At 47.2% G+C, this 27,363-nt stretch overlaps 1 long non-coding RNA gene across 1 annotated transcript in view; it reads left to right on the top strand.

The window, feature by feature from the left end:
• Nucleotides 1–1,767: 1,767 nt before the first annotated feature.
• The window catches only part of LOC131423193 (uncharacterized), an 85,888-nt gene continuing 60,292 nt past the window's right edge, over nt 1,768–27,363 (top strand). The window contains exon 1 of the long non-coding RNA XR_009224285.1: nt 1,768–2,225. This is a non-coding gene — a long non-coding RNA (uncharacterized LOC131423193). The remainder of the gene's footprint in view (nt 2,226–27,363) is intronic.

Raw genomic sequence — 27,363 nt, 5'->3', positions numbered from 1 at the left:
TTCGGCTGCTTCCAGACTGTGGAGGGGGCTCAGTTGGTGACTCCCTTCTAATCTGTGGCTGCATAAGGTGGGTGTTGTCTCACTTAGGAGCTCAGCCTCCTGGGAGGAGAAACTGGCCATCCGTTAGGGAACAGCTCCAGTGGGTTCCCTCCTTGCCTGGGTGGAGGCACGTGAGGTTCTGTCGTGTACAGGCCTCAGCCATTGGTGACAATAATAAGAAAATATCCAGGGCACACCTTCATCTCTCCGAGGTGAGAAAAAAAATGATAAGAAATCCGCCTAGGGTTCAGTGAGTGCTGCTGAGAGCGGGAAGTTTAAAGGGGAAGAAAATTGGCGAATTTCACTGGTCAATTTCACTTCATTTCGTTCAATTTCGTTCAATTTCATTCCTTTTCATCCGGCGCCGAGAGGCCCAAGGCCACAAGGAGAAGGAGGGGGAGGGGGTCTTTCCGGGCAGGATTTTCCCCATCTTGCAGACTTACTTACTATGGTTGTGAAGAACAACCTTGATTCTCCAACTTTGACATGCGTTTTTCAGCCACCGCTAAGGGCTGACATTCTATTTTATCGAAGAGTATTTGGCTTGGGTGATCGAGGCCCATCCGCAAGCCTCCCCGCACTTCTCTCTTGCAGCCCAATTAAAGCGGTTAATTCTTTTCACCGCCTATTCCTCCCCATCTTTCCCCCCCCCCCTTTCTCCAGGGGCTCCCCAGACCACCCAGGAGCCGGAGTTGGGGCGGGGGGGGGGAGCGGACACTTCCCCTCCATATCCAATTTGTTCTCGCCACAGCGGGCGCGTCTTCGTGGTTACAAAGCGCTTTTCCCCTGATGACTTTTTTCCCCTTTTCAAAAACACTTCTATCTCCCCCCTTCAACTAGCAAACCTCCCCAGGCCCACCCCTCCTCCCTCTCAGCTCGGGTTTATTTAAACTTCGCCTCCTCCCGCGTCGCCTTAGCGCTCACTTAATGAAGTTGAAGGCTCGGTGCGCCCGGGTGAAGAGGGTTTGGAATCTGTTGAAAGGGGCGTTTTGTGACACTGATTGGGGCGGGGGCGGGGGCGGTGGCAGACCAGACAATGACCGACCGGGCGGGTTTTCCTGCGCGCAGAGTCAGGCGAATAAAGGCGCCGACACTGTTTAAACGAGGAACCTTGCAAGAGAAAGGGAGAAAAGATTCTGAGTGCGGAGTGTGCCTAGTATGGTTTGGAGCTTAGTGAGGGGTGGGAGGAGGCAGCTCGCCTGCGGTCTTTACGGACCGAATTCGGCGTTTACTTCGAACCCTGGGCTCCCGGTTGAAGAGAAGAGAGGCGAGTTTGGGTTTGCGCCTAAACTATTCCGATACGTGATTTAAAAGGTTGTGTAGCTGGGTCTAGGGTAGCCAACCAACACATGATAAGACCCAGCGTACGTTTGTCCCTGGGGCTGGGGTTACGAGATTTCTAGAGACACGCTGAAAGAAAACTAAAGGTGGGCAGTGGCCGGACAGGAGAATTCAACCTCCCAAGTCTTTCGCCTGTCAGGGTATTTGAGAGTAAACGCTGGTTAGATTTGGGGGGTGGGGGTTGAGAATTATTCTGCTTTTTAAAGGTCGGCGTAGATACGTATTGTACCAACGGAGAGATACGTAGGGAGGACCGAGGGTCCCAGTTGTGGCTTTGAGAACAAAATATTTCGCGGGCTGGTGGGCGCGGCTGGTGCGGAGCCTAGTCGGCACCGCCTCCTTCCCTAGCAGAGCAAGCGCTGCAGTCCGAAGCTGCAGTCGCTCGGGGGACCTGGAGGCTTCGGTCTGCTGGGGAAGGAAGTCTGTTTCCTCCCTTGCGCCCCGCTTCTTGACTCAGCGCTGACATCCTCAGGGTTGTTTCCGACCCTGGCTGGGCCCCCTGTTTTGAGTTGGGGTCCCTGCAGATCGCTGTGTTTTCGCTGCAAGCGGACTCCCAGAGGAAATCTCTCGCAGTAGCGACTTTGCGTTTCTCAATGCAGCAAGGGTCTCCGCCAGGTATCTTCCTCCAGGCTCTTTAGTCTCCTCGCGGAAATTTCGTCGTCACCGAGGGGATGGAAAGGTTCCTGGTCTTCACCACCCCTCTACTTCCGCTCAGTGATTCCGAGACAGTCGACTCCCAAGGAGTGCGGTCAAAATTCGCTAGCGCGGGCGCCTCAGGAGGATGCGCTCAAGTCACCGCTACTGGAGTCCTGGGCAGTTCACCACTGGAAGCCGGCACCTTGGAGGTCTGTGCTCAGTTTTCCTAGAAGTCGGAAAAATGTCCAAGGCTGGTTTCACGTCTGGGGCATTTTCTCTTTCAGGCAGAAGTTTCTTTGGGATTAGGGCTCACGGATCCTAGGACTGGAAAAAAATTGTTGGGGCAACAAAAATTTTAAATTCATCCTAAAATCATTGAGGACCTGAAAAGTGCATTTGAAGTTATCTGTGTAGACACGGTCAGAGTGTGTGCGGCGGTATAACCGGGAAGCGGTGAGGGTACAGGAGTGGGCTTTATTGTTAATTCGCCATCGCTTACAGAGGACACCCCCCAACTTTTTTTTTTTTTTTTTTTTTTTTTTTTTGCGCCCCGTGCTCTCCACCCAAGCAGGTGTCTTAGGACTCCAGAGCTAAGTTGCCCCATCCCATTCAGATGTAAATATGCTGGATCGTGGCTAGGGTGGGGAGTCCACCTTGCTTCACTCTCACCCTAGCCCGAGCTTTCCTCCCGAACTTCCCTCCTGGCTGCTTCTCCTGGGCCTTACGGGTTCGCGTCTCAACTACTAGTTGTATGCAAATGTCCAGTCTTTTGGGGGGATAGGTCTCGCTTCCCCACTTTGAGTCATTTCAGTCTAAGAGGGCAACTAAGGAGGCTATCACTTAAATTAGTCTAGAACACAGACTGCGGGGGAAAAAAGAGGGTCCTGAGGACCAGAGGTTCCACCTTACCCTTTTCAAACGGAAAGGACCAGGCCGAGGTGACTCAGCCGGTCATTTACGCAGCTATGGAGAGAAGCCAAGGGCCCGCGACACTGGTGGGCCGACTTTGCGCCGGGTTACCCTGTCAAGCTGTCCCTGCCAGCCTGGCTGTGTGAAGCCCCTGACAGGTGGGAGGTTTGAAGGTCATTTGTGTACATTTGCAAACCCAGGGGTCTTAAGTGTGCAAAGCAAGGGCAGTCGGACTGCAAAGCTCCTTCCGGGTTCCTTTGGCGGCCTCTCTGGCCTCGGATGGGAGCACCCCTCACCTCGGTCTCAAGATCCCTCCGCTAGCTGAAAAGTATGGGGCCAGAATCAGGAGCAGTTTTTCTGAGAAGTTAGCTGATAAGCATCAATTAGGGGTGAATTAACAAACACAGGCGAGTTAATTCACCCAAGCCTGGAGATCTCTTTCCTGTCTGGCTCACACCTACCTACCAATATTCCTTCCTTCCTTCCTTCCTTGTCTCCCTTACCCGGCTCCTGTACTTATTGCTCACCTATTGTGTCCTGGAGGTACAGAGTGAACATCTGCCTCCTATCATTGCAGGCAGTCTAATTGGGAAGTTGAAAACTGAAACAAAGGCAAAACAAATGATTATCCGATATTTGATGTAAAAAAGAACGTTTGGTGCTTTAAGGGTTAAGAATGTAGATTTCTACTTTATGATGATATCACAGCCTTTAAGTGTGTCTGTGCTTTTTGGTATTTGGGGTCTGTGATTGTGTTTATGTTTGTGTGTGCCAGAGGGGATAGGTATATATCACTGTGCTCTGGCAACTGTGCTTAGAAGTGAATATTTTAATTTTTATTTATTTTATTTGGTGATGCTGAGGATTGAACCCAGGGCCTTGTGCTTGTAAGCAAGCCCTCTAGCACTTAACTACACCCCCAGTCCCTAGGGGTGAATATTTGTAAAGTGATTATGTGTGTGCTAGCATGTGTATTTGTGACTATATCTGTGTGAGTCTGTGAGTGTGGTGAGTCTCCTTGGGTGGCTCTGGCAGAGGCTGGAAGATGTGGGTGGAGAGGATTGGAGTGGAAGAATTAGGAATGGATCCCTTCATAAATGAGAAAGAAGGGATTTGAGTTTCTGGCCTCTTTATTTTTTAGCAAAGACTGGGACCTGTCCTCAGCTCCCCCCACTGTAGACAAGACTGGGAACATGGAGCCTGAAGCAAATCTGCTGAAGAGTGCAATTGGCAGGGGAGTAGGCTGACGGCCTACCCCAGGTTCCTGCTTCTTCTCTTTTCCATCATGTCCACCCCCTGAGCCTGCCTGGGTTCAGAATTTGGGTTGTTTCAAATTATCCAAGAGGCTTCATTGTCTGGCCCCTGCCTGCTTTCTGGCCTGGTGCTGCTAGCTTCCTCCCCTCCAGGTTGCACAGAGGGCTTGACTAGCAGTTCCTAGGTGGCTTTGGAGCCTTCCCTTCCATTCTAAGGAAACTTTCTTTTCCATAACAAATCAAAGGTGCAGGTGCAGACTGTAGAGCCTGTAACAGCAGAGCTTGCCGAGCAGCCAAGGCTAACAATGTATGGATGGGGAAACAGGTCTAGAAAGGGGTGAGGGGTGGAGCTTTACCAAAATTGCTCAGTAGGTTCTGGGGCATGCAGTTGTACCCTACAACCCCTATACACCAGCATAGATAGTTAAGGCACATATCCAGTTATTTTGAGGAGACTTAAAAACCAGCATCTCCCCTTACATTCTAGGAAAATCCTAAGTGTCACTGGACTTCTGAATTTCCTTTTCTTCCCAGTGGCAGGATGGGAGGAAAATTGAGATCGAGATGCTGTACAGAAGACAATTATCCAGGTAATTCAAGACATGAACTAGATTGTCTTTAGATGAGTGAGGTGCTAGTGGCAGAAGGGAGGTGTGTAGACTAGCAAGAGCATGTGTCACTCCTCTTTGCCTGTTTCAGGGCAGAAGTGGGAGTTGGGGGAGGTGATTAAGTCCTACCCCTGGCCCCAGGCAGCACCAAAATTCTGGCACCAGCAACCTGCTTGGAGGCAAGGAAGAGATAGTAGTCAGTAAATCATTTCTGCAAGTCTGATTGAGAATCTGTCGACCAATCCGAGCCTTATTTCCTGTGCTCAGGCCTTTAACAAAGTGAGAAAATCTAAAATCTAAAGGGAGAAAATCTGGTCCAGACCCTAGGCAGCCCTCTGGAGCCATTTCTTCCTGGCAGGGATGTTTGCTAGAGGTTCAGAACTGGAGGGGTGGGAGGGGGGTGTTGGGGTATGTGTGGGTGTAGGTAAGTGTGTGTGTACACAAATTCAGTATTAAGGATTTTGACTTCTACACATCCTTAGAAGTTGCCAGGCTTTTGTTTCTCTTTCTCCATCCTGGCTCTGCATCCTAGCACCTATTGTGAAGATGATGGGATAGAGAAGGAGGAGGAAAGATTACTGGATCTCTCCAGAATGCTAACTGTGACCTTGGGGTAGTACTTCCCCTCCTCTTTGGACTTCAGAGAAATAAGTTTGCCTGGATTCATCTTCAGGTCCTGGCCTCCCTGCCACCCCTCTGCTGAGGAACTTTTCTCCAGCCCCGTTCTTTCTCTCAGTGAAAGTGCTGAATGGGACTGTGCTGAACTCTACAGACACATTTCCTGGGGCTCCCACTCCCATACCTGCCCGGGATGAGTGGCTCCCTTCCTTTTGGATTCACTTAGGATCCTGGATTTTCTCCTCCCCTGGCAGGGCCCTAGAAGGGGGGGGGGGCAGCACTGTGAGTGACCTTCTCTGTTTGGTGAGCTGAAATCTGTCATAGGGAAAGGCCATCATTCCCCAGTTCTGCCCAGTTCATGGAGGAGGGGCATGCGGATGAGTATGAAGGTGAGTGGACACCTCACTTCTGGCGGAGCTCTCAGGCCTAGCGATTATGACTGTGACGGTGCTGGGATGGGGTGGCACAAAAAACGAAAGGGTGCCTTTACCCTGACTCCCTTTTACTTCAGACCCTTGTGGACCTTCTTTCTGGAAGCCCTGTCAGGACTAGAATGTTGGGGTGTGCAGAAAGTCCAAACACCCCATGGGAGTTGGGAGACTGGAACCAGAGCGGGGAGGGTGAGGAGAACGGAGCCTTTCTAAAGCCTGAATGGGAAAACGACTGTGGCTCCGCTTTCTCCGCAGATGTCACCTTTAGGAGCAAACCTGAAAACTTGATGGCGCTCTCAGAGGCAAGTCGACAGAGGGGTGTGGGCTCTGAGACCCGGGGGAGTGGGGAGGAGCCAAAAGCAGAGCAAAGAGCTGCGGTAGCTTCCCTGGAGCGGGGCTGGAGTTTGCGGATGAACCGTCTCTCCGCCTACATCTCGGATTCTTGGTCTCAGATGCGCTTACGCAATACATTGCATTCTGTGAGCCGAAGAGTTCCAAAGATGCATGCAAAGAATATTCGGAAACGGATGCAATTCCTGAAGGGCGAGGCTCGGGCCGAGTGGGCGAGGTTCCCCGCTTGAGTGTGAGAGAAGCGAGGGTGGAGAGCTCAGGGACGAGGTTCCTGAAACCCTCCCGGGCACTGGATCCCGATCGCCGGCCGGGCTCAGCCACCTGAGGGCGCCACCGGCCCCAAAGTCCCAGGAGCTTACTCTGTGCAGATCAGTACTTACCCTACGCTAATAGAGATGACCCTATGCTAACCCAGGTGACCCTACCCCACTCCAGGATGACCCTCCGTTAGGGGCTGACTCTGCAAGACAGAGTGACCTTGCGCCAAAGTGGAGACCTGGTGCTAAAAAGGGATGACCCCTGGCCAACAAGGGTGACCCTGCTTTGAGTGGGCCTGACCCCATGCTAACAGGAATGACCCTGACCTGACCAGGGCAGATCCCGGACTAAATGGGGATGTGCTTGGGCTACCTGAACCTTCCTGTGCTCTGGTTCTCAAGGCTTGCCTTGCTCAGATTAGGTGGGAGGACTGTCCTGTGGGTCGAGCACCCAAGCAAGGCTGCCCCACCCTATCTCCCAACTAGGCCACTCCTCTCCCCTGTGGCCCTGTCAGGTAATTCTGGCCAAAGAGAAGGCTGCCATGGCCAGGCACACCCTACAGCTCTGGGACAAAGGGGTTAAAAACCTCAAGAAGAGCATGCAGAGGGGGATTCCCTGGGGTATCCTCAAGGGGACGGATTCTCTCCAGGAGATGCATCTTGGGGGCCAGCACTGTGAGTGCCCTTCTCTGTCTTTTCTGCCTCTAGTGCCAGCCTTGCCACACCCCGCCTTCCCCACAGAGGTGGCAGCTTTAGTTTTGTACCACTCTCTCCTTTCTCGGGTCCAGTTTCCTCTTTAAAATGAAATGAGCTCATTGCCAGGCTGTCCTCATCTGCTGGAATGTCCTTCCATAGTCACCCATCAGTCCTGATTCATTTTCACAGTCTTTTGTGACCTACTTTGTGCCTGGTCCTCTGTCCTAAGCTTAGTATACAAGTTTTATGAACAAAACACATGAGGTTCCTGTCCTCAGTATGGTGACAATCTAGTGGAGGAGAGAAAGATATGTACAAATGTGTATCTAATTAACGGTATGATTAGGCTCTGAAGAAAGAATACGTTGGGCTTTGAGAAAGAATAGCTGATGGGTGTAATTTAGGGCAGGATTCCACCCCCACCCCAACTCTAGTGAGCTGAAATCTGTCATAGGGAAAGGCCATCACTTCCAATCCATCCTGTTTGATTTTATCAGTTCCTGAATCTACACGGAGCCAAGGTCCCCTCTCAGAGTGCCAGTGTCCATTCCAGAGAACTCCTAACTGAATAGCCCTCTTTGAACATAGTGAGGAAGGATCCAGCCTTCATTCTGACTCCTAGAACATCTTCAGACCCCTTTTCCTCTGCCTAGGACCTTGGTGTTAGAACTGACAGATGTCCCTTAGGAGCAGGGTATGAAAGCCAGGACAACTTTGGGATATGAGATCCCTTCAGTTCTGAGACCTCTTTATCCAGCCTGGCATTTGGCATGATAAATAGTTGTTGATTGAAAGAATGATTCTAGGAGCCTGTGAGTCTACCTTTTAGTGAGCCCAAGAGCCAATGATTCTATGGTTCATGGTCTGATTATTCCTTTTCCTCCTTTCTGCCTGGTTCTCACCCTGTTCAGTTGTCACCTCCTCTCAACCTTCTCTACCATCCTTGTCCCCAAGCCTGGAGTTAGAGCTTGTCCCCAGAACTCTTCCCCTCCCACCCTTGTATTAGGGATTGAACCTAGGGGTGCTCTACCACTGAGATACACCCCCAGCCATTTTAATTGTTTTTTGTTTTTCCATTTTGAGACTATCTCCCTAAGTTGCTGATGGTCTCACTAGATTGCTGAGGCTGGCCTCAAACATACAACCCTCCTATCTCAACCTCCAGAGTTGCTGGGATTACAGGTGTGCATCACCACACCTGGCAACTTTTCCTGCTTAATTGTGAAGCATTATTATTATTATTATTATTATTATTATTATTATTATTTTGCCTATTGCTCCACCTCTTTCATTAGACTGGGTGCTCCTGAGGGCAGGAGCTGAATCTGATGCATCACTCTGTACCAGTCACACACTGCAAGGCCTCCAAAGATGTGTTGCATTGCCTAAAGATGAGTGGAGTTAATGTTACTCAGAAGTATGACCCTTCACAGAATAATAATGATTTCTGGTTCTCTGTGTGTTGGGGGAGAGGGAGTGGGAACAGCAGCATCCAGGGCGGGGACCGGGACCCTGAGCCCCCATGTTGCATGATAACCTGAGGGGAGAGAGAGGGGTCCTTTATTCAGACTCTGTGCATCTTCATCCTGGAGACAAAAGGAGCTTGGTGGAGTGGCCCTGTGAAGGAGCAGGCCAGAGAGCAGCCTCTCTGCCATCCTCACGGCCTGGTGCAGCTGCTGTCTGTGGAGTAGGCCTGGGCTCTCCAGAGCTTGAGGAGAGGATGAGTGCTCCTGCCCAAGGGCAGGGGCTCCAGTGCCTATTGGGGGAGGGGTGGAGCAGGAAAAGAAGAAAGGGGGTGGGCAGAGGGAGTGGCTTTGAAGGGTGTAGGACAAAGAGGCTGACTCAGCCTTGGGACCCTGGAGGAGATATCATTCACCAGAATTGAAGAGGACCCATCTTATTTTTAACCCCTTCCTGACTTTTAGTGTGGTTTGGCTACTAAAACCACAGTGGTTCCCCCCACCCCTTATTCACAGGGATAGGTTCCAACACCCCCAGTGGATGCCTGAAACCTGGGATAGTACCAGATCCTATATGTGCTGTTTTTTTCCTCTATATACATACTTGTGGTGAAATTTAATTTATAAACTAGGCACAGTAAGAGTGTAACAACAATAAATTAATAATAAAATAGAATAATTACAACAATATACTGTAATAAAAGTTATTTAAAACTTATGAATTGTTTATTTCTGGAACTTTCCATTTAATATTTTTGGATCGAGTTGACTACTGGTAACTGACACTGTGGAAAGCAAAACAAAGGATAAGGAGAGACTGCTGTACAGAGACCTAGAGGACAATATATATTAGTCTGAAATCCAGACTGGTCAGAAATAGTTTCAGGGAAGGGAAATTGAGGCCTCAGTGTGGGAAAGCACTGGTATATTTTTTTTCCACTTGAATCATACATTTTCCTTAAACATACATATTCTGTGTGGACCTGGGCCAGGCTGTCAAAGGACAGAACTGAATCAAACAGACAGTTTCTCAGCCACCCACTCGCCTCCATGCAGCAAATGGTCCTACTAAGTCTGGGCATCCCTGGACTAGGCCTACTGTAGGGGTGAGTGTAGGCTGGGGGGATAGGCAGGGAATTGCGCCAACTTCTTTCCCTGTGGAGGCTCAGACTATGATGCTGACAGCTCTTGGAGTGTAGAGTTGGGGATAATCAGTTTCATGAATGGGGAGGAGGCACAGATGGCTTCCTAGAGGAAGTAGAATTTGAATTGTGCTTTGAAGGTTGGGGTAAATTGGAACAGTAGAAGTTTGGGTGAAAGGGGAGGGCATCTAAGACATTCCACCCTGTGAGCAAGGGCATTTAGGAGAGCTAGGAGTGAGTCCAAAATTAGCTTAAGCTGAGAGGTCTGCCCAGCATTCTCCATGTCTTGCAGATTTTCTTATTATAATGGTTTTTCAAAGTCTCAGTCATTGAACAAATAAAGATTATTTTTCAGTCATCTCAGAGTCCAGATGTTGGCCCCATGGTGGTGATAGTGGGAGGTACTTTGTTCCATGCAGCCATTCAAGACCTGGGCCTTCCATCTAGGGGCATCACAATTCTGTGGAGGAGTTCTGTTTTTGTTTGTTTTGTTTTTTGGTGCATGGACCCTGTTGGGCAGTCTAGTTAAGCCTCTTCTCACATTTAAGAATAAAGATTTCTAGGGCTAGGGTGGTGGCTCAGTAGTAGAGTGCTCGCCTAGCATGCAAGAGGCACTTAGTTTGATCCTCGGCACCACATAAAAACAAACTAATGTATCCACTTAAAACTAAAGATACATAAATAAACAATTTTTTTTTTTAAAAAAGAACAAAGATTTCTAGTGCTGGGGATATAGCTCAATTGGTAGAGTGCTTGCCTCACATGATAAGGCCCTGGTTTCAATCCCCAGCACCACAAAAAAAAAAAAAAAGATTTCTAAATTCTTGACATTGAATTCACAGGACTACAAAAAAAGATCAGTTGAGGTTCGAGTACCAAATATTTAAAAAGTTCTCTGATATAATATTTGTGATAATTGAATAATTGCTGATATAACAATAATGATAATAATAAAACAAGTTAAATAAACTCTAGCATGGGATTAACAGTGCAATTTCAATGTTCATACAACCTAAATGAGCTTCTGATATTTTTGCAACAATGAAGCATGCCACATAATAAACACCAATAATTTTTATGGGTGGCAAAATTATAAGTACCAGGAATACTGCTGTGGTTTGTTACTTCTCTTTATAATTGAATAAAATGCTGAGTCTTCATTTAGAGGTTTGTGAGAATAAAGACAAAAAAAAAATTTCCATTCAAATTTATGGAGCTCTCAGCCAATAAATTCTTTTCATGGGTCCCCTGGAGATTGTGGACCCCAGCTCTAGGTCCTTCACATACTCTGTTTAGTCTTCTAGACTCTGTTAGCTGAGGGGAGGGGGGAGGGAGAAAAAAAGGAGGAAGGGGAAGAGATAGAGATAGACAGATAGATACATACATAGAGTAAATAGAGGATTCTGGAGGAGATGCTTTTTAAAGGCCAGGTCTGCAGGTGGCAGGTATCACTTTGACCACATTCCTTGGCCAGAATCCAATCGTAGTCATGCTCCTCCTGACCACAGGGGAGATTGGGAACTATATTCTGGCTGTATGTGCAGGAGGAAAGGGTAATGGGGCCCCATGACACACAGTCTTGTGTGCTGTGCAAAGTTTTCTGGAATCTTCTGTTCCATTCAGTATCTAAGGATCCATTTGAGTGACTGGAGTATGCCTAGCTTTGGTAAACAACACAAAGGGCATCATGTCCATATCTTGGAAAGAAGACAGAGGAAAACAGAAATATTCCTTTATTCTAAGTCCAGCTGGAGGCACAGAGAGGTCTGTGCTCCAATCTGCACTGAATTGCTCCAAAACCAAGTACCCTGTCCCCTCTTTTAGTCCTTCACCTATCGCCATGTCCCACCCCCTGCAGAGGGGTCACTCAGAGCAGCCTTGGCTCCCAGTAGGCCATGGGATCATCAGATAGTGGCCGGTCCCATGGACCAACACTCTTGTATCTGTCCCTCTTTCTCTTTACCAGATCCCATTGGGAACACTTCTTCTTTAGGAATGGGACCACACGTGCATAGAAGAGGCTCCCAGGAGCCTGTGCAGAAGGCAAAGGAATAAACTTACTTTTTTTTTTTTTTTTGATACCAGGGATTGAACTCTGGGGCACTAGGCCACTGAGCCACATCCCCAACCCTACTTTTTGAATTTTAAGAGACAGGGTCTCACTGAGTTGTTTAGCACCTCACTGTTGCTGAGGCTGGCTTTGGACTCCTTTCTCGGTCTCCCAAGCTGCTGGGATTACAAATGTGTATCACTGCACCCAGTGAATAAACTCACTTTTGCCATTGCTCTGTCCTGGGTAAAGTTGTCTACATTCACTGATCATAAGTATAATTAAACCCAACAGTACCCAACACATAGTAGGTGCTCACTGAATGAGTGTCTAATCGAACATCTGAACGAATAACCTTGCTGCCCTGGAGGTCTCTTGCCCTCTTATTGCCTTTGTCCTTACTCTTCTGACCATCCGTCTGCCTGTCAGTGGTCTTTCTCTCTCAACCGACTCAGATCCTGTGTGGAATGAGGCAGGACACATGAGCACACACAAGGAATAAAGATAGTAAGAGCTCCATGTTGGTAGGTAACTGCTCACTGTCCTTTCCACCCTGTGCTTATGATTTTTTCCCACTGAGCGTCTTGATCAACAAGGAGGCTCAGTAGTCATTAAAAAGCATTTCCACCCCATTGACTCATCTGGTGCCTTGACATGAACACTTGCAGCTAACTGCTTTACAGATCAGATGTGGTGAAACTCTGTGGCTGCTTCAGGTTTGCATCAGCAATAGGAGCATTTGCACTTGAACTCAGGGTCCAGTTGCCCCCTCCTACCCCCACTCTCAGGTTTGCTTTTTATTCTCTCTCTCTGGCTTCCTGCTGTCCCAGAGCCTCTAGTCTGGCACTTTGTCCGGGTCTTCCTGGAGGGTATACTCAGACTTTTCCTTGTTCTGCTAGTCTAGGCCCCAGGAGCATTTCCTCAAGGACTGGAGGAGCCATTTAGAGGGGTACAGGGCAGGACCTTTCCATCAGTGTTTTGCTAAAGTTGCAGGAGAGACACCCATCTCCACCCCCGTCCTGAGTCTTTTCACTGACATCTCTGACTGTAATCTCCTTCCTGTCTGTGGCAGCCCTGGGTCTCCTAGCTGCAGTCTTCCTATTCTCCCCTTTCTTTACAGGTTATCTTTCTGGCCCATCGCTTTGCCTAGTCTGAATCTCTTTGTTTGCAGCAGGCCCAGACCTCCCAGGAAGGCCTCTCTGCAGGTCTCCTTGTTGGCTAGGCTCATTCTGCTCCCTGCACCCCATGGGAGTCTTCCACATCCTTCCCCCAACACCTCAAGAAGGGGCTAAGGCTGGTCCCTGTCTTCACAGATCAGGGACCCCAGGAAGGCTAGAAATCTGCACTTTCTCCAGACCCTTAACAGGTAAGCTTCCAATGCTCCAATACTTCCAATGCTCATCCCCACCCTGACTACAGATGAGTACCTGTCCCTGAATCTGTTCTCTCCTGGGTTGATGGGCCACAGCAGCTTTTTCTTTTGCCTATATGGCCCTTGTCCCTGCTCCTTGCCCTCCCTTATCCTTTGTCCCTTCTACTCTTTCTGAATTTCTCTTATACCATTGTTACACTAATGGAGGTGGCAAGGGATGTGTTTTCTGGGATGTAGGGATGTGTTTGCTCTTGAATTGTTATGCAATAGGCAGCCCAGACTCTGAAAAGACTCCCTGGGGAGAGGGCGGGCAATGGAGTCAAAGAATTGGGTCTGCTCTATTCAAACAGAGGACCCCCTAGTGTGTGAGCACACGCACACCCCACCCCCTGACACACATGGGCCCTGCTGCTTAGATTTCAAAGTCAGGGGTTTATGTAGACACAGCAGCATGGAAGCACATGCAGATAGAGTCACATCCAAGTGACATCTGCATTTAACCCAAGCACATGAAAAAATAAGTAGAGTATTTATCTGGTGACTGGAGTTGAGCATGTGGGTAATTTTCCAATAAATTATTACCTAGAAGAGAGTTATTTCCAGAGGGTATATTTGGGATAGGCATTCTGAGCTGTCACTTCCCTGTGAATACTACTTTACCCAAGGCATTCTCAGCCATTCTCTTTTCGGTGTCTTTTGTGTGTTGATGATGGAGGTGTATGAAGGGGCGAGGGTGGGAGTCTGTGATAGGTGATATATGCTGTGTGTGATGACATGTGCTTTGGGAGGGGAGTTGACAGAGAACCAGAATTGTTTTCTGTGATGGTGACTGTGTGTGTGGCAGCATCTGTGGTGATGGTGTACTTGGCATGTACACATGTGTACACGCCTGGGGCCAGCAGGAGAGGCATATAGACATCAGGAGCAGTGGAGAGACAGCCAGCTTGGCTCTTGGGGGAGACACTCGTGTATGAAGAGCTTGGAGCTTGAAAGCGGCTGTTTAACAACTTGAGCATCAAATTATAGCCCACGTGGGCAGAGGTGTCAGCGGTTGCTGGTTGCTATAAATACTTTAGTGCAATTGACAACAGCTTGTGGAGGGCTAAGTGAGATGGGGAGGGGGCAGAGGGAGGGGCAGCGCCTCCCGCAGGGACCCTCCACTGTGCAGTCCTGTCTCTGCTGGATCTGGTGCTGGTGGGGAGGGGAAACAGGATGGAGGGTAGCAGGTCTGTAATAAGGTAGGCTTCAGAGCAAGAACTGTTCTAAATAACCCATCATTTGCAGCTGGGCAACCTTAAGCAAATGACTTACCTACTCTGTACCTTAGTTTTTCTATCTGAAAAAACAACAATAACAGAGATAATAGCCTGTGGGATTTTTGTGAGGAATTATGGGAGCTTTTTAATCTGCAAGACCTTGTGGTTATACAGATGTTAGCTTCTGTTGCTTTGTAATGAATGGGAATTAACACAGTGCCTCTCACATAGGAAGCTCCGATAAATGATAGCTAATGTCGTTAGGCAATTGCCATTGCTATTGTCCTTGTAAGCCTGGACCCGTAGCTGGAGACACCTCAGCTCTTCCAAATATGCGTGGAAAAAAGACTTCCCAGAGGGCAGCCAGTGGGTCTTTGTGGATTTTCAGAGAAGATGGTTTTAGTCTCCAATCTTTCAGAGAATCCTGCTGCACAGGATCTGAGACAGAGAGAGCATGCCCGGGGAGCTGCCTTCATTAGCGCCTTGGCTGCGTTTTTTGAAAAGTCATGTGTAAATGGATTTCTGCAAACCCAATCCCATTTAAAATGCACTTGCAGGGCAGAGGGCTTAAAGGGTCCCCATGGTGAATTCTTTTGTAAAGCAAGGTATCTCCTGAGTGTATCTATTTTGTAAAGTACAGATATTTATGAAGTAGAGTCAGAATTTCTTGAATGCCTACTATGTGCCGAGTATTCAACATCTATTATTTAATTATAGCCCCACAACAAGCTGAGGGAGGGCAGCATTCTATTTCAGAAGAGCAGCACACAATCTCCCACATCTTACCACTGGAATAATGATGGTCTGGTCCAGCTTGTGAGCAAGCTCATTGTCTTCCTGCTGTGCCCTTCCTGCTTTCTCCTCCTCTCCCCTGTCTCTTCTACTTCCTTCCTATTTTCTGCAATCACATAATCTTCTTTTGCATATACTACAAAGAGGGTAGCTTTAAGACTAGTGTAATCCAGTTACCTAAACCTCAAAGACTTAACAGTGTTTAAAAAGTGGGAGCAGTTACCTCTGAAGTTTTGAGACCACTTGTTAAAAATTATTTCATATGAACATTTTCAGACACACACAACTCCCTATATACCTACGTTTTTGATTGTCAAGAGTTTGTTTTATCTATCCTCCACTTTTCTGGGATTCTGTTTAATTTGGTGAGAGGGTTAGATGCATCCTTTATACCAGCATTCTGATTACCCAGTGAACTCTACCCATGGGGATGTTGGCTTTTATTCAGAAAAACTGGGTACATGGTCATATAAGAACAAATGTCTTTTCCTGCATTTCTGTTTCTATGGAAAATAATTGCAAGATGCTTCTAGGTCTTGTGACTGTGTGGTACGGATCTAGAATGTTCCCCAAGGCTTATGTGTTAAAAGCTAGTCTTCAACTTGGCACAATTGGGATGTGGCAGAAGCTTTAGGAGGTGGGAAGATCTTCTGATCATTGCGGCTGTGCCCTTGAAGGGGATAGTGGGAGTCCTGTTCCTTCCTCTTCCTATTTTACTCCCTGGCCATAAGCACAGCAGCTTCCTCCACCATGCACTCCCCACCATGGTGTGCTACTCCTGACAGGCCCAAACTAACAGGGTCAACTGACTGTGGACTAGAACCCCTGAAACCATAAGCCAAAACAACATTTTTCTCTTTAATAAGTTGATTACCTCAGATTTTTGTTATAGTAACAGAAAATTGACTGATACATTGCTTTTATTGCTGGCTCCCTTCTGCATCATGTTCAATATTTCCTGTTCAGACCCACTCAAAGAAGGAGGTCACACTAGTAAGTTTGAAGAGGTCAAATTTTCCAGCAGTCCCATTCCCCAGGCTTGAATCATTTGGTGGTCACCGGAGTATATGTGACTTATTTCTTTTCTTTTTTAAAAATATATTTTTAGTTGTACTTGAACACAATATCTTTATTTATTTTTATGTGGTGCTGAGGATCGAACCCAGTACCTCACACGTGTGAGGCAGATGCTCTACCAGTGAGCCACAGCCACAGCCCTATACATGACCTATTTCTTAATGCTATTGGGAGCAGTCCTTCTTCTCTTCCAATTATGATACTGTTTTACTTTTAAAAATTTTAATTTTTGACAATTTTTTTTCACCACTGTGACCACAAAACCTAAGAACAATTAGAAGAGGAAAAGTTAATTGTGGGGCTTGTGGTTTCAGAGGTCTCAGTCCATAGATGGCCAACTCCATTCCTCAGGGCTTGAGGTGAGGCACAACATCATGGTGGAAGGATATGGAGGAGGAAAGCAGCTGGGAACTTGGCACCAGGAAGGAGAGAGAGAGAGAGAGAGAGAGAGAGAGAGAGAGAGAGGGAGAGAGAGAGAGGGAGAGAGAGAGAGAGAGAGAGAGATCCTCAACAAGAGCAAAATATATACCCCAAAGTCATGCCCCAGGGACCCACCTTCTCCAGCCATATACAACCTGCTCCATTACCATTCAGTTAATCGCTATCAGGGGATTAATTCACTAATTAGGTTAAGGATCTCATAATCCGATCTTTTCACCCTAACCTTCTTGCTGCATTGTCTCCCCAAGAACTTTTAGTAGATACCTAATCTAAACCATAACAGGGTCTTTGGATATGGAATTTACTCAGGTAGGTGTTGCCTGTAGTGATTGCACCTTGGACAGGTACTTGGCTGGAAGCAACAGAGGGAGTTTTTCCATTTTAGAGTACCCTGGCTTCCAGGTGTGTTCTACTCCTATCTGGATCATTGGTCTCAGGTCTGCTGGATGGCTCTTTAGCATTCCCGCATGTGGATATGTTCCAAGCACTTGGGAGTGTTCCAAGCACAAGTCTACAGAAGGTAGGAAGTCCTCGCACCGTGACACCTGCCCCTCTGAGGTGGCACTTAATGCTCTGCACCCATCACAGTGTCTTTTAAAGCAACTGACTGAGTGGAGCATATCATCTTCAGTGTGTCAGGTGGCTGCCCATACACAGGAAGCACCACTCTGCAGCTGCCTGGGGTCATCTGGTGGGATCTTCATAGGAAAGTATGAGGGGTGGGGCTAGAGTAAGAGCCTATTCCATCTGTGAACTATGCCACCCCTTCATTCAGGAGCAAAATGTGTCTTACTTCCCTTTTTAAAACAGGTCAAGCATTATGCTCCTCTGGGGAGCCAACATTCTAGGACCCCCAGGAAATCAGAAACATTTGTCTAAAAATTTGAGACTTGATTGCATCTCTGACTTGCTTTTCATTATCTTTGCGAGATACTGTCCCTCCCTCAGTGCGTGTTGAAGTTCAGAGCCTGAAAGTAATTTCACCTTCTTTCTGAATGTCCAGTATGAAGTGACTTACAAATCAGTGGCTTATACTGATTTGGCCCTTTCCCCATTGAGCTTTTTTTTTGTCTTTCCAGATTATTTTTGACTAATATTAATGAATGAAAAATTCCTGTTGTCTCAATTCCTGAACAATTTTGGGGGCAGTGAATAGAGAAGCGGAAAAACAAAACAACAACAGCAAAAACAACAACAAAACACCACACATTTTTTCACATGTGTGTGTGTGGTGCTGGGTATTGGACCCAGAGCCTCATAAATGTTAGCTGTACCACTGTGCTGTACCATTCTCCCCCAGTCTGAGAATGATTTTTTTCTGGATACTGAACTCAGAGCAATGTGCATACTGTATAGGCAAATACTCTACCATTGAGCTATATCCCATCCTCCTAGAGATGATTTTTGCTGGTTGAAGCTGTGTCTGTCTAAACTGTGTTTTATTTGTCAAGCAGCTCACATACAAGCTACTAAAAATATATCAACATCACCCAAGATAATAAGTTTGAGCCAAATACAATAAGTTAAAAATGATCTGACTTTAGCCACAGAACTAACACTGCTCAACACAAATTTCTAGATCTCTGTGGTAAACATGGAGACATTTCAGGCTCAATCAGTGGCACACTGCAGTGTGAGATGTGCCCCATAAATGTCACAGTTTTTAATGCATAAGCCTTGGGGAGCATTCTAGATCCACACCATAGTACCACACGGTCATAAGACCTAGAAGCATCTTGCAATCATTTTCCACAGCCTTGCTGTGATGTGACACAATGGCCTCTATATGGCACACTGGGGCAAGTGAAGGAGGCTGCAGGTCAGAGGGTTCCAGGTTGCAGGGTCTGTGTGGTGACTCCATGAGATTCAGCATAGGGCCACCCTGGAGAAGTCCAACTATCCTAGCAAGCCCTAAGTTTAGAGGATGGGGGTAGTGCAAGGTTCCCTGGAGAAAGTGGGTGTTGCTTGAAAGCCTTCAAAGTTTAAGAGAGTTATGCCGGGTGAATTGGTGCATGCCTGTAATCCTAGTGGATTGGGAGGCTGATGCAGGAAGATCGCAAGTTCAAAGCCAGCCTCAGCAACTTAGTGAAGCCCTAAGTAATTCGGGGAGACCCTGTGTCTAAATAAAATAGAAGAAGGGGTTGGTGATGTGGCTCAGTGTTTAAGCACCTCTGGGTTCAATCCTCATACCAAAAAAAAAAATAGCTTAAGAGAATTTCCCTTGGTGGAGATTGATGAGGGTGGTGCCATAGGCAGGGGAAATCTGAGCAGAGGGTCAATGAGGAAGGCTTTTCACCATTTGCATTGGTGTAATTACTTTTTAATGATTGTTTTCAGAGCAGAGACCCGACCTGGCTTACTCACTGTATCCCTGGTACCTAGAACCACGTGCTAGGTTCTCAGCCAGGTACTTATCTTCAGCAGGACCTTGAAGGATGGTAGGGTTTGGGTAAAGGGAGTGAAGAAGAGCAGGCATTCCTGGAGGAGAAGACGTGTGGGCAAAGGCACAGAGGTAGGAAAGCATGAAACATGTGTTGAGATCAATGAGGAGCCTGGTTTGTCTGGAAAAAAGAGTTTGTGCCAGGGAGTTGCGGGCAATGAGGTTGGAAGGTGGGCAGGAATGCTGCATTTTCCAGGTTGGGTTTGAAGCCACAACAGTAATTCCCTGCAGAAGGAAGGGGAAAAGATTGGGCCGCAGAGGGGTTTGCTGTGTGGCCCATGGCAGGGTGGGGGTGGGTGGGCAGGAGGCTGTGGCTACCCCCTCGTGTTTCTGTCCAGCTCCTTGTCTCTTTTGGAGTTATGCAACTGGGAGTAGTGGGAAGAACTAGACAGGCTATTTTATTTCTATGGGCAAGGAAACCACACACACACACACACACACACACACACACACACTAATCTTAAGAATACTTTTTCCACTTGTCAAGAGCCAGGAAACAGCTGAAGGTATGAAGTTCAGAACTGGCAGGGCTGGAGGCTGACAGGGGAAGGGCTGGGGATCTTTGAGTTCTGTAAGTGGCCACCCTTGGGAACTGGGAACAAAGGAAACAGAATGTTGGGGAAGTCTCAGGGTCTTAGGTGGGCTCTGGGGAGTTCTGGAAGAGTGTGACTTGTCTCTCCAGAGCCTCTGCCGCACTGGAGAGGCATCTGTGGGCTTGGAAGATAAGGCCTGCATGCCAGGCAGCTGGAAGCCCCTGGTCCCAAGGCCAAAGAGCCACTGCCTGGGTTTCAATCCTGACCAGGTGGGCTGTGTGACCTACCAGTGGCCTGCCGATTCTGTGACCTTGGGCATATCATTTTATCTCCCCTGCCTCTCTGTTTACCAAACAGGAGTCACAGCGTCCACCTGACAGGGTTACGGTGATTTCATGAGTTAATGCCTTTTTGGAATAATGCACATGATAATTGTGCAATAAATATTAGTCATTATTATTGAGCAAATGGAGGTGGGAGAGAGTGGAGATGATGAGATACACACACTCAGGACAAGAAGTACTGCCTGTGGGCTTTATGAAGTGGTTATATTATTTTCTGTGTATCCTGATTAAAAGTTAGTAAAAAGAATGATTAAAGTTGATGCTTAAGTCCATGGCTGTTCCAAAGCTCAGGTATTTGGAATAATACACTAATCAAAGATTCTCAATAGCTGAAGTTTATATGTGAAAATTGGACACACATAATAATTAAAAATTGAATGCATGGATCTGGGGTGTGGTGGTAGAGAACCTGCCTAGTATGTGCGAGGACCTGGGTTTGGTCCCTAGCACAAAAACAAAATAAAGTAAAATAAAATAAAATAAAAACTTGAATGTAAGGACTGTCAGCATAAGGAAGATTTTATATAAAAGTGTGTTCTATAATGTCAAGGGCATTAGCCTTTTTTTAAAATATTTTTTTAGTTATACATGGACACAAAATCTTTGTTTATTTATTTTTATGTGGTGCTGAGGATCGAACCCAGTGCCTCATGTGTGAGAGGCAAGCACTCTCCCACTGAGCCCCAGCCCCAGCCCCAGCCCCAGCCCCAGCCCCAAGGGTATTAGTCTTGCAGACAGATTTTAGTGCTGGATCCACCTGTTATTGGTTCTGAGTGTTTGGGAAAGTTACTTAAATTTCCTGAGCCTCAGTTTCTTCATCTGTAAGATGAGCATAATATTCCATAATTAATATGATACTAATATCTAAAAGGAAAATCCTTGTAATGAAAATAGCAATGCAGATAAAGTTCTTATGATTTAAAAAACTAACTTTTCTCACTAAGTATAACATATATATATATATATATATATATATATATATATTTATTTTTGCTTTCCTATCTTATTAAACAATAATTCTTATTCACTGTAAAAACATTCATTTTTGAGAGGGGCATTGCTGGGATTGAACCCAGGACCTTGCCTGCTAAGCAAGCATTCTACCACTGACCTACACCTTCTGTTCCTAAAACCTTTTGACGTGCATAACATTACTTTTTTTTTGAGTCAGGGTCTTGCTATGTTGCTCAGGCTGGCCTCGAACTCCTGGATTTAAGTTATCTTCCTGCCTCTGCCTCCTAAATAGCTGGGACTACACTGTGCTTGGCTATATATTAATTATTGAATGTTTTGCCATGAGAAAAAAGAAGAAAATAAAATATCTGCTTAACATAATTGTGTTTACCTTTAACAGATATACAAATGAATGATAGTTTGCATTTCATTTCAGTCTAATGAAAGCCCTGGAATTATTAAATTTGTTTTATAAGGCAAAGAAATTAGGTTTAGAGATGTTTCTGATTTAACTAAGGTTACACAGCTAACCTTGTTTCTTCTGGATGAAGGAGACAGGAATCCTTTCCAATTAGGCCAGGAGAGCTGGGAGTGTGGCAGGAGAGGAGAGGGGAAGGCGGCCGAGCTGGCCCAAGGTGGACAGAGAGATATTTGAGCTCAGTGGGAGCCAGGTGGGCTGAGCTTGGGTTTGGTCGCTGGTTGCCCCTGACCAGTTCCTTCTTGGTCTTGGAGACCTCCAAGGATGGGAGGATTTTTGGATAGATGGGGTGGATGGAAAGAAGGGGATTAATGGAAAGTGCAACTTCCCACAGCCATGTTGGCTCCTCCCCTGGTGTCCTTGCCAGCAAGGACTCCATCCTGCTCCTAAGCTGGGGTGTTTCTTCCTGTAGGAAGCCTCTTCAGTCCCCTCAGGCAGGCTCTGGTCATGTCGGGCTCACCTGGACCAGTGCCCTGGCACAGCCTTGGGTTGTGAGCATGCCCCTCCCTCTTGTCCTTTCCTGGCTCACCTGGCTTCCCCCTCCCACCAGCCTCCGGGCTCAGTGGGGGCCTGGGGGTCAGAGGTCTGCTGTCATTGTGGTGGGGGACTGGAGACACACTCACCCACCTGGCTCCCAGATTCTTCAGGCTAATCCCTGTGTCCTAGGCTCCATTCTGTTGTCACTGTCCCCTACATCGGGAGTTAGCCAGGTGTGCTGAAATGTCAGGAGAATCTGTCATGACACTGTAAGTTCTAGCTGAGGTAGCGATGGATGTTGAACCTAACTTCACATCCTGGAAGTTTCGGTGAAGTGAAACAAATATGTAGTTGTTGTTTGTAAGTTGGAGTTATCCTTGATATAAACTTTGACCAGCACCCTTACTGTTATTCATGAGGCCTCTACATCTCCCTCAGGGGAGACAGGGGAGAAGTTCCCTTCTCTATCCCTACGTGTGGCCTCTGTTTTCCCAGATCTCCTGGGGATGAATGGGCTCCTCTCCGGCTCTAGGATCACTCATTCAGCTGCATTCAAGTCTTCCTTCTTTCTTCCCTTCCTTCTATCCTTTGCCATTTCCTTTCCATTTCAGCACACCTGGCTAACTGTGCTTGTGCATATCCTTACGCCTGCCTCAGACCATTTCCTTTTCCTGAACTGATCATCCCTGTACCCCGTGGTGACCTTCCTTTTATTCTTTAGGACACTCAGTTCAAATGTCACTCCCATAATACTCTTTGCCACATCTTTTCCTATCTCCTTTCCCAACTGAATTAATAGTCTCTTCCTCTGAGCTCCCCAAACACTTTGTGCATCTCTCTAGCATGGCTCTCACTATGTTGAATTTTAATTAATTGCTTGCTTGTCTGTCTCACTGGCTGGAGGCAGCATGCTGAAACCAACATTGCATCTTTGGCTCTGGGCTCAGAGCTGGACATCTGTCTGCGTGTCTACCTGTCTGTCATCTATCATTTATCACCTGTCATCTATTTAATCCATGTATCTATTATGTATCCATCTATTATCATTCCTTATCTACCAATAAGCTATCATCTATCAGTGTGATTGATGTATCTGTTGTCTGTCAATCATTTTTCATCTATTATCTATCTAATCTTAGCAATGAATAATTAAATCATCTGTTCCTCACCACTATGTCCCCATTCACCTAACCACATCCCATTCCTCCTTGAAAGTTTTACTCAAGTGCTTTCTTCCTAAAAATATTCCTTGATTTCTTTACCCTGGTGGGAATTTGTGTGCTAATGGTTCCAGTACTTTGTTGAAGGGGAGATGGTGAGGAGCGGGCAGGGCCAGGTAGCATGTAGAAACTGACAAGCCCCTTTCCTCTGCTCCTACCTTTCTCTGGGCTTTATCGTGGTTGTGTGTCCTTAGGCAGGACTCTGGCCATCCTGGCATGCTTGATTCTTGGGAATCCAGCCCCCAGTCCATGCCCCAGATGCCCTAGGCAGGTTGAGAGGAGTCTCCTGAAGCACTGAGATAAGGCTGGCACTTTCTAGGACAGGAGGTACATGTTCATCTAGAGAACTGCCCAAGAGAGTGGGCCCAGGCTAGGGGACTTATGTAAATAAGAAACAAATTGAATGCAAATATAATGCAAATACACATGTGGTTCTCCTGATTGCTTCGTACAGTGGGAGGGGCCCTGGGCCAGCCTCTTGCCAGGGTCACTGGGAACGCAATGATCAGGAGTCCTCCTCCCCCCAGCTAGCCCTCCCTCCTCCTGCATGCCCATCATTTCTATTTGTGATGGCAGCTATCCTGGGCTGTCTCTTGCAGTGAGAAATGCCCAACACCCCTCCTTAGGGATGGGGTTGGCTTGTATCGCCCTGTCATCCTGGGGGCTCCCTGAGAGAAAGCCGGGTCAGGAAAGCTGACTTAGGCCCATCATGTCCCTGTGGAGTGCATATAGGAAGAGGTGGCAGCAGTTCTTCTCAGTGCTATCTCAGCAAGATCAGTTTCAGGCCAGGAAGGATGGAGGTCTTTTCAGCAGGGCCAAATAAATCCAGCTGCGTGGAGTGGGCAGGCGTCGGGGCAGGGGCTGGGTGGGGAGGGGTAGCCCTGTCCCTAGGCGCATTGAACATCCAAGAGGGCAGGAGGGACTCCGGTTACACAGAAAGGCTGTCTTTCGTGTTAGGAGAATAAGTTATTATGAGGAGGAACAGAAGTCAGTGGAGTTTGCAGTCATGACTTCGTATACAGATTAAAAAGTTGGTCACTCCTGGCTAGTTTGTGATTCATGGGGTAAAGGCAGCTGGAGTTTTCCTCTAGTACTTCATTCATTTATTTATTCAAGTTCTTTTTGAATACTTAGTCTGTATCAGGCACTATGCTAAGTGTTAGATGCCATTTTGTCACCAACCTGTAATAACATTAAAGTAACAGATAGTGCACAGAGTCTGTCACAAAGAGCTCATTGGACATTTCTGGATTCAGCATATAAACTTTCTATTTGTGATGGCAGCTATCCTGGGCTGTCTCTTGCAGTGAGAAATGCCCAACACCCCTCCTTAGGGATGGGGCTGGCTTGTATCTTTTCCTTATTTTCCTGAAAAGACATTTCCATAAAAAGGGCTACTTCCTCCTCTGGGCCAGAAATCAAGACTCCTTAGCAGAGCCTGGTTCATGACCCAAGTTTAAATGAGTCAGTCTCCACTGGCTCCCTCCATTTTCCATGTTGTGTCTTTAAGGGGACAATTGCTTGGCTTAAGAGGTGGGGGCTTCTAGCCAACAGGTCCACCCCCTGGAGGATCCAAGATGTCCTTTAAATCTTCTTGGCCTACCATAGGGTCAGAACTTTTTGCATTTTCTTACCAAAAAGGACAAGATGAGGGCAAACAGAAATGGGATGTGGTGAGGTGAGGAGGGGGGCACTTTCCATGATGACATCTGGTTATTAGTGGTGCTTCTCCAAGAATCTGGAGCTGATAAGGTCAGAGCTATAGTGGACCGGAGCCATTGACCTCTGCATGGTCAGTTCTAGGTGGATGCAGAGGCCAACCCCATATTTTATAGGGGTCCAGGGAGGGATGTCCTGCCCTAAGGCCATATAGGAAGCCAGGGAGAGAACACACGTGCTGGAGTTCTTATCTTGGGATGAGTTGAATTCACTGGCTCCTTTTTCCAGTAGGCCATGATTTGAGGACCAAATTAATATATGAGACATTGGAGGCTGGCCTCTGGCTCAGCTCTTAGGAGGCTGTTTTTCTGGCAGGTGGTTGTGTCCACACTTTTTTTCTTAACTGAGCTGCCTGGGTGGACCGCGCCTTCATATACTTGGTCTGTTGTCTAGTTCTGTCAGGGAATCAAACAGTGAAAAGAGTCCTAGAGAATATGAAGGTCTCTGTTTTGGAGTTGCCATGTTGGGGTCCCAGATGACCCCCAGAATCCAGGAAGAGCTGGATCCTGGGGTGCTGAGCACTGGAGTGGAAGGCTGTGAGGCCCAGATACTGGATGCATGGAGTGCTGGGTGCTTCCTGAGCCGGAGGCTTCCCAGCAGGGTCAGGAGCATCTCCCCCAGGTTGTCCCTGGGAAAGAGAAGCCATGCTGAGATGCTCAGGATCTGTGGGGTAGGAGGGTGCTGAGGGGCCCAGAGCACTGTTCTCTTCTCACAGACAGCCTGGAAGCCGATGAGGCAGGCCTGCCGGGCTGCAGGGCAGTTTATGCAAGGTCTCCACATCTGACTATGGTGAGGGTTCACTATCACAGCGGCAAATCCTCATCATGAGCACAACCTCAGGCCACAGCTTTTAAATAGCAGCAGGCCTGATAGGAAAATGGGCCCTGAGGCTGCCCCCTCCTGTGCTTTGGGAAAGTGGGCATTGGGAACCTGTTGCCTTGGAACCCGGCTTATACCTTTTCCCCAAAGCCTTCTTCTCCAAGGCCATCCTGGACACAATAAAGTAGGTGGGGCTGGGCTAGAACAAGTGCAGTGGCGAGGGTCAATGGGAACACTGAGACTGTGTGTGTCATGGGGGAGAAGGGTCATGAGGGAGGCAGGTCTCGTCTCTCAGTATCTCCAGTACCGTGTTAAGATTAGGGGCATACGGTCTGGAGCCAGCTGCTCAGGTTCAAATCTGGGCTGTGCCATTTACTAAATGCTTGACCTTGGGCAAGTCACTCCATCTATGTGCCTCGGTTTCTTCATTTATAAAACGGAGATGACTTAGTTGTGAGGATTCAATTCATGAAAATGCTGTCACCTAGTAAGAGACAAATCAGTCTTGCTCTTGTTTGTATTATTTTGCACAAGAACCATTCCTGGTGGCCTGTCTTGTGCATCTTAGGAGCAGGGTCAGCAGCAGATCCATAAGGGCTCACAGCTTTCACAGAATTTCAGAAGAGTCCTGGGACTGAGGTTGGCTGAGTATAGGGGCAGCATGGTCCAGTAGAGAGAGTCCAGGCTTGTGCAGTCAGTATACCTGGGTCCAAAGGTACATGATTTGGTTAAGTGAGCTCACAGCTCCACACCTCCGTTTTTTCATCTGTAAAATGGGATTCTTCTCTCTAAGAATTGTGAGAATCAGAGGAGAAAACATCAGGAAACATCATGGAGGCTTTTGGCTCATGGCCTGCCAGCGATTAGATTCCTGAATCCTGATCAGTGATTAACGTAGATTCGTTTCTCTTCACTTTTCAGACTAGCTGTTGCAGACCCAGCAATTCCACCATCTAGCCAGAGGAAATGAAACCTTGGAAAGACATTTGCACTCCCCTGTTGGTTGAAGCATTACTCACAACAAATAAACCAAATGTCCATCTACAGACAATGAAAAAAGAAAATGTGGCATGCATTCGCATGTGTGTCCTTCAAAAAGAAGGAAAGCCCGCCATGAGAAGGTGGGTGAACCTGAAGGACATTATGCTAAGAAATATAATCCAGGCACAGAAAGATTAATACTGCATGAGCTCGTTTATGTGTGGAATCTAGGAGATTTGGACTCAGAAGCAGAGGTACAGTGAGGGTGATGAGGCTTGAAGGAGGTATTGGTCAAAGGGTACACAATTTCAGTTATACTGGACAAATTAGATCTAACACACAGCGTGGCGACTTTAGCTAGTTAATAATATTTTTAAAAAAATATTTATTTATTTTTTTCCGGCTGGGGAGCGCGCTCGCCTGGCATGCGTGTGGCCCGGGTTCAATCCTCAGCACCACATACAAACAAAGATGTTGTGCCTGCCGAAAACTAAAAAAAATAAATAAGTATTAAAATTCTCTCTCTTATTAAAAAATTATTTATTTTTTAGTTGTAGTTCAACACAATACCTTTATTTCACTTATTTATTTTTATGTGGTGCTGAGGATCAAACCCAGGGTCTCACCACTGAGCCACAACCCCAGCCCCTAGCTAGTTAATAATATATC

The sequence above is a fragment of the Marmota monax genome, unplaced genomic scaffold (assembly GCF_021218885.2).
Source record: "Marmota monax isolate L192 unplaced genomic scaffold, Marmota_monax_Labrador192_F-V1.1 WCK01_AAM20220418_F8-fsc00008, whole genome shotgun sequence".
NCBI lineage: Eukaryota > Metazoa > Chordata > Mammalia > Rodentia > Sciuridae > Marmota > Marmota monax.
This window is presented reverse-complemented; position numbering and strand designations above follow the sequence as displayed.